The sequence below is a fragment of the Triticum aestivum genome, chromosome 4B, assembly GCF_018294505.1.
Source record: "Triticum aestivum cultivar Chinese Spring chromosome 4B, IWGSC CS RefSeq v2.1, whole genome shotgun sequence".
Lineage (NCBI taxonomy): Eukaryota > Viridiplantae > Streptophyta > Magnoliopsida > Poales > Poaceae > Triticum > Triticum aestivum.
In genome coordinates this window covers 115,107,898-115,115,726 of record NC_057804.1, presented here as the reverse complement: position 1 = coordinate 115,115,726, position 7,829 = coordinate 115,107,898, and the positions used below count along the sequence as shown (strand labels likewise).

General features: G+C 41.1%; 1 pseudogene; it reads left to right on the top strand.

Moving 5' to 3' along the window:
• The first annotated feature begins 3,883 nt into the window (after positions 1-3,883).
• On the top strand, positions 3,884-7,567 carry LOC123094593 (exosome complex component RRP41 homolog; annotated as a pseudogene).
• Positions 7,568-7,829: the final 262 nt, after the last annotated feature.

Below are 7,829 nucleotides of genomic sequence, written 5' to 3'. Positions count from 1 at the left end.
AATCTTCGATCATGTATATAAATTTTTTAATCAAGCATTTGAAAAACATTGTTGAACGCGTGTTTGAAAAATGTCAATCAACTGTTAGAAAAAATGTTAAATGTGTATTAAAAATGTTAATCTTTTTATTTGAAAACATTTAATCAAGCATTTGAGAAAAAGGTTTAAAATGTATAGAAAAATTGTTGACCATGTATTCAAAAGATTATATTATTGTATTTGAATTTCTTTAATCAAGCATTTAAAAATATAAAATTTGTGTATAAAAATGTTGACCATATATTAAAGTGTTAAATTAGTATTGGAGAACTGTTAAACATGTATTAGAAAAATGTTGTTGACATATACAAAAATGTAGTATGAAAACAAAAAAAAGAAAATCATATGAATGAAAAACGAAACAGAAAGAAATTAAACCAAAAAAAAGAAAACTAAAAATATAACCAAAGAAAGAAAGAATAAACAATGGAAAAACCGGAGAAGAAAAAAGAAAGGAAATAAAAGAAAGAAAAAACATGGAAAAAACGAAGAAGAAACAGTGGAAACGTCGACTTGTTTGGACTTTCTGCCACACACCTAAGGCATAGCCTAGTGGCTAGTCGCGCTCTCTCTAAACCTGAAGACCCCGGTTTGGATCCTTTCAACTCGCTTAATGGGAGATATAGCTCTCGTGCAGATACGATTCCCTATGATCCCTTGCGAAGGCATTAATATGGGCCAGGAAAGCCCATCTACCCAGTCCTTGCCTAGCCTCTCACACTTGCTCATTGTCTTCCTCGAGGAAGACATATTTGGTTGGGGTCACCCCACGATGCTCTTGTTATACATGTATAAATGTTGATATGAGTTAATAAAGCCCAGTTGTCTTTTCTTAAAAAAACTGCCTGTGCGTTTACTAAAGAACTCGTCTGAACCAAACCTGCTACAAAACTGAAGAACTGAAGAATCACGCATCAATACACAAACTGAAATTTAAACAAGCAAACTATGCACGTTACAACCAAGTGAATTCCACTGAACAATCTTAATCAACTGCTGGTCTGGCATTGACAAATTCAAGGGATGCTCAAAAGTTAAAATACTAGAATTTTCACATACTTTTCCCTGGGGCGGATTTAACTAATTAGACCAGTAGCAGCACCCATTTAATATTTAGCATTCAACACTCTTAAAGTCCTCTAATGATAAAATGGATCTTCAAGTCTACAAATGACAAAGGGGGTCTGATAGAAACATATCATTTGTGTAAAGGTGTTCGACACTTGAACCCTGCATCTTTAAAGGATTGCTCATATTAGAAAAAAACATCATTTTTGATGAAACATTAGTTAAGCACAATAGTACATGGAATGAAGCAGACCATAAATAATTCAGTGTAACCCTTAATACACCCATAACCGGGTTTTCTTTTTGAAAAGGAGGAATGCCCCCGGCCTCTGCATCAGAGTGATGCATGCACCCATGACCGTGAAAATCACTCTCAATGCTCCCAGGATCTTTCTCTGTCAATGAATTTGTCTCATCTTTCTGTTGCTGGGAACTCATAGGCAAGGCATGTGCATTGGTGGTTTTTGTAGACCGTTTCCTTCTTTTGTTTTTTTCTTCTTGATTCCATTCAGCTGCTCCTACATGTGGAAGGAGAACAAAGTAAAATACTATACTTGAATGGACATGGAAGTAAATATCTTCTAGCATACAAAAGACACATTGTAGGAAATACTTGTCTCTTTAACTTTGGTTGGTCTTTTCCGCCCTTTCATATTTTTATGAATCTCATTCTCCTGTTGCTGAAAACAAAATGAACATAGAATTCAATCATACAAATAGACTATATTTTAAAGGTCAACAAAGTAATTGTTTTTCAGCATATAAATAACATGTCGTAGGTAATTCTTGTGTCTCTCTAGCTTTAGGTGGTCTTGTCTTCCATTTCTTGCATTGCCTATCCATACAAGTTTTATCTCGCTTTGAACCTTTTTTCTGTGGAGATTTTTCCTTTAGGCATGCGGCACTTAAATCCTAATTTGATTCTTGAGGTATCACTTGGGTATCACATTCCTCGACAAGGTGACATTATCGTTCCTTTTTTCAATTACTCTTCAACTTCCTTAGTGAGGATATCAAGTGCATTATCAAGTAAAATACGACATGGCTGAGAGCTTACTGCTTGAGTGCCCAAGTTGACAAATTTGTGTGTGAGAAATTTGCAGCTAAGAATGGCATCCAACATTGGACTCTCAACAACATTCCCTTCCACTTATATCTTGGATAGTTCCACACCGTGCACCTAGAGACCAAGGCTTTCAAATATAAGATGGTGGCGGTAATTTAATGTTCATCAAATCGAGAACTCTTAGAGCATGGGCACATAGTAGTCCAATTCTCTCAAATTGCCCACAACTATATGTGGCTATTTGTTCCAACGGATTACCAACAACCGTGCGCTCATCTCCAAATATTTGATCTCTGCAAGTACTTTACTGTTGGCTACTATAGATCTCACATGCTCTATTTGAAAATTTTCAAATATGCCAGGAGTGTATACCTCGCTTGCTTGGACTCACACCGGTGTAGTTATTTTGATTGTAGGTAGTTTCTCTCTGGACTCGTACTCCGAATCCAACTCATTGTCTCGTTTCCCTTGCACAACCCTTTCAAAATGCTTGAAAAAACGAACAAGGTCAAGGTCTGGTTTCAGGTGGAGTTTCGGGTCATTGTTTAGGCTCTCACCTAGTTGTGTGCTTCGCATCCCTATGGTGAAAGCATCCCTCATATAACATTCAACCCATTTTTCTATTACTTTATACTCTACCTTATTTCTCAGGGTGCAGAAAGTCTGCACAAATGTTTCCTTGTCCTCGCACCCGAACATACAAGCACTGAAATCCTTAATAAGATTTTATTCTTTAGTGCAATGAGCAGACAATGTTTGATGGCATTAGCTCTTTTATTGTCCTCCTCACCAGTCTTGTTTCAAATTTGTACTGGCCTGGTTTTCCATCAGATGAGTAATGAAAGTAGGAGCGCAGCGCCGGCTCGTCGTCACCGTTGTCAGAGAAGAGGTTGGTCAAGGGAATGTGACAAGGGAACTTCCTGTGACGGTCCCCAAAGGGAGAAGCACGGAGAGCGTTCGGACGGAGCTACCGGTGCGTGCTCACGACGCTGCCGCATGCGCGCGCTCACGATGCTCTCTTCTGTGTTTTGGCGCCGGAAGACGATACATAGGCGAACTTTGGCGCAAGAATGGTTGGGTAGATGGGTTGGGTGATGGGCTTCGCTGGGTGAATGGGCCTGGATATTTTCTGGCCCAGTGCGACGCTGGGGTCGTTGTAAGGAGCCAGTTTCCACTCAGCTTAATTAACTGGTTGCGGCCGCCGGCTACATTGGTGAAGATCAATGTTGATGCATCAGTTGCAAACGTACATAGAAGAGGAGCTGTTGCTGCAGTATGCCGAGAACATGACGTAACTTTCTTGGAGCTCAAGTGATCATTTTCAGAGGTATAACCGACCCAACAACACTGGAGGCTCTTGTTGTCCGGGAGGCACTATCCCTCACCGAGGATTTGAACCAACGAAGAATTCATGTTGCATCGGACTGCAAGATGGTGGTGGATGATATCATGCATCAGAGTCAGGCTAGCTATGGAGCCATCATACATGAAATTATAGACTATAGTAGTTCTTTCATTTCATGTAACTTTGTCCATGAGTTTAGGAGCTTCAACTTTGAAGCTCACAATTTAGCAAAGCACGTTTTGAAATTAGGGTTGGTCGTCTTATTTGGTTAGCACACCCCGATGATATGATGTTCGTTTGTATAAACATTGTGACGTTATAAATAAAGTTTCGCGAGATTGTTTAAAAAAACGACTTAACCCGCACCAAAGCCCTCTCCCTCGCCCTTGCCGCCGTCGCAGCCTGTGCGGAGCTCGAAGCAGGGGTGGAGAGGGCAAAACAGTCCCGTGATGGAGTACGTCAACCCTCTCACCTGCTTCCGCGTCGACGGCCGCCGCCCCAACGAGGTCACGCCCCTCTCCTGACCTCCCTGTCTCACCTTCCTCTGCTTCACGCTCGACTGACTCCGGTTCTTGGCGGTTGGTGTCTCGCAGATGCGGCAGCTCAAGGGCGAGGTCGGCGTCGTCTCCAGGGCTGACGGCTCGGCGCTCTTCGAGATGGGCAACACCAGGGTCATCGCCGCCGTCTACGGGCCACGGGAGGTAGTCCATGTCCCTCATCTTGTTTGCACATATAGCTCGCGCACGCTAACTGTTCGATGCAATGCCTGTTAGGGATTAGCATGCCTGTTAAGGATTAGCGCGAGTTCTCTAGTTGATGATTGGTATTAAGGTGATTTGGGGAGCTTTTCTCGAATCGCACATGCCATGTATGACATAATGCCTGTGAGGATTAACGTCATGTTTGTTGGTAGTTAAGTTCTGGATTCAGGATTATGTTTTTCATAGAGCACATGGAATGTTTGATGGATTGTCTATGAAAGGCTACTGTGAAGTTTTAGTTACTTTTCGGATATATGTTGATTTGGGGTATCTCTTTTGAAGTTCATACAGCACGTTTGATGTGGTGTGTGTCTATGAAAGAATTTATTGTGAGCTTTGTAGTTAATTTTCTGAATTAAATGACATGGAGCACTGAACTGGCACATTAGTCTTGTCATGTTGCGGATGCTATTGCAGAATGTCATCCTTCTGTGTTTTGGTACTGCAAATAACATGTTCTAGGAAACCGGTAGGATCAGTGGCGCCAGTAGAACATTTTTAGATCAACGGCTCCATTTCATTCAGGTTCAGTCCAAGGCATCCACGCCAAGTTCAGAAAGCAGTAAAAGCAAACTACTGAAACGAACTAAAAAGGTTAAACCATCTCCAAGTTTCCGTTCAAGCCATGATCTAACTATTACATGCAAAGGGCAATCCACGCCACATTTCAAGTAAAGCACCAGATCAGTCAAGCCCCTGCCGTTGGAGCCATCGGCGACCAGTAGGCAGCATCAAGGGTGGAGGCATGGCTCACCAGAGCGGTTGCCCGAGTCATCTGCTCGAGTGCCAGTAGAACATGGGGTGTTTTCTCACAGGACCTAGGGTGGCTCTTCCTTGTGTAGCTATGATATTGCCTTTTCATACCAGTTAGTTTTCCTCAATATGAATGGCTAACATATCCCAGCTTAAGACTAATGTTATTTTGCTTGTTTTACTCATTCAGATCCAAAACAGGAGTTAGCAACAAAACGGTCAAGAGGCTTTGGTAAGTTTATTAATCCAACGGAATCAAGCATTAAAGGTTCTCTTGTTAGGATGCGCTCATGAGAAATGTGTCTGCAGGTGCGTTGTGAGTATAGAATGGCAGAATTTAGCACTGGGGATCGAAGGAGAAAGCCAAAAGGTGACAGGTATGTTCCAGCTTAAGGAGGGAGAACCGTTGACTATGGTGGATTCATTTATTATCAGTACACACTTTTGTCATGACATATTTTCATACCATTATTTCAGGCTTATTCTCTGTGTTTTTTTTTCAAATATTAGATATCATTATTGTTGTCTAGATTGGGGACAGTGTTTTTTTTAGTTATGTCTGATTTGTTCTTAAAGGGGAAAGGTACTCAAAGCTAAGGGTGGTGTCATCTCAAGATCTTTTTAGGCCTGTAACATGATCAAATATTGCAATGCAATTAAAGTAGAAGTTCAGGAATTTCCTCATGTGAAATAAAACAGACAACGCTAATGTGTAGCTTAGTTCATTCATGTCAGTGTTTTGTGGTGAACAACTGAACACACAGCATGCTAAAGGAATAACATGATGCATCAGTTATAGTCTACTTGCTATTTTATTTCCTGCACAACTATGTAGTAATGAGGTGAATCTACAACTTCATGACAGGCGATCAACAGAGATTTCTCTTGTTATTCGACAAACAATGGAGGCAAGCATATTAACACATTTAATGCCACACTCACAGGTGAGTCATCTAACCAGTTGTGCTGCAAGAAACCTCTATCTTGAATTGTAAACAGGACCCACTTTGAATTCTTACTGTGTTTGCTTTGTAGATTGACATATTTGTCCAAGTTCTTCAAGCTGATGGTGGTAAGTGCACTATATTTGAATATTTCAGATTTTCTCTAATCAGCATGCATAAATAGAACCAACTTTATTTCTTTTGCCAAACCAAAGGCACACAACACAAGACTTTATTTTTGTCCAGAGTCCGTTTAAATATTTTACTTGGTACACATGCATTTTCTTGCTTCCATTACCCAGTCCTGCTGTGACGTACTATTATTTTTGCCTATTTTGAAACGATTGTAGCATGAGTGGTACTTAATATGACTTCAATTTCTATCTTGATCATGACTGCGTGCATGACAGGAACCAGGTCCGCATGCATCAATGCTGCAACACTAGCACTTGCAGATGCTGGGTTTCCAATGCGAGACATAGTCACATCTTGCAGTGCTGGGTACCTGTGTTCTACTCCTTTGCTTGTTATGGGCCTATTTTCTGCTCTCACGTCTATGACAAAGCCAAGAATCATCTCTGACAAAGAGGCCTCAACCATTCTAATATGTTATTTCAGATCTGAATTACATAGAAGACAGTGCTGGAGGTGTGGATGTCACCGTTGACATTCTTGCAAAGATGGACAAAGTGACTCTTCTGCAGGTTACAGAACAATCATAAACTTTGATTGCTCCAAATTTCAGGGCCTCCCTAGCCCACGTCTCATCCGCAGCACAAACTTTCTGATGCGGCGCATTTCTTATGTGCTTATTAGTTTGCTGCACGATATCATTCATTCACAGCAACACTAATGCTCAAAAGGCGGTTTTCAGATGGACGCGAAACTACCAATGGACACATTCGAGACTGTCATGGACCTTGCAACTGAAGGGTGCAAAGCGATCGCAACCTACATCCGGGAGGTTAAGAACCTTTCCTTATTCTCGGCCGCCCTTGCTCAATTATATCTTCTCCAAACTTGTCGTCCCACGATTGGACACACTGAAACCATATTGTTGTGCACACCAATGATTTCCCATTGTATGAAACCTGAATGCTGGTTGGTTGTGTTGTGATGCTGAAGCAGGTGCTATTGGAGAACACGAAGCAGCTGGAGTGTCAGCGAGGCTAGTTAAACCTAGCAGGTGGAGGCCATTGAACGAGAGCCCGTAGCACTTGAAGGCGGGTCTGTTGTGTAACGCTGATTGATGGCTTATCTGCCTAGCAGAGCTAGCATTGAGAGAAAAATGACACTGAACCTGTCAAAGATAGCTGGACCATCATTTTCCCTCCTAACGTAAATGCTGTAGCGCACAGGAGATGACATCTTGATTATGTGAAACCTTGATGTTGAACTTGGTATCCATGTTGTACTTTTGAAAATGTTTTAACATGGTGCAAGTTTAACTTAAATAGCAAACGGAGCATGGTACATACGTCCCCAGGTTTGACATGTTGTGAAAGCATTTCTACCTCTTTTATGATGGATGATGAAAAATTTGTTTGACTGAAAAACTCTTATAGAAGAAAGCATATGTATGTTGCTATCATTCTGCCTGCATCATCACCAAATGGCAACGCGGCCCCATCAAACCATTTTGCTGGCTGTGGTCAAATACTCCCTCCGTTTTTTATTTACTCCGCATATTAGCTTTGAAGTCAAACTTTATTTTTATTTTAAAACGAAGGCAAAAGATTTGCCTCATCTATTAATTAAGCCAAGAAGAAAGTTTCTTACAAGGACACACTTTTACACGGCATGAAGGATTACTTGCACAAGATAATATTTCCTAATTTCTTAACTCCGGCGGT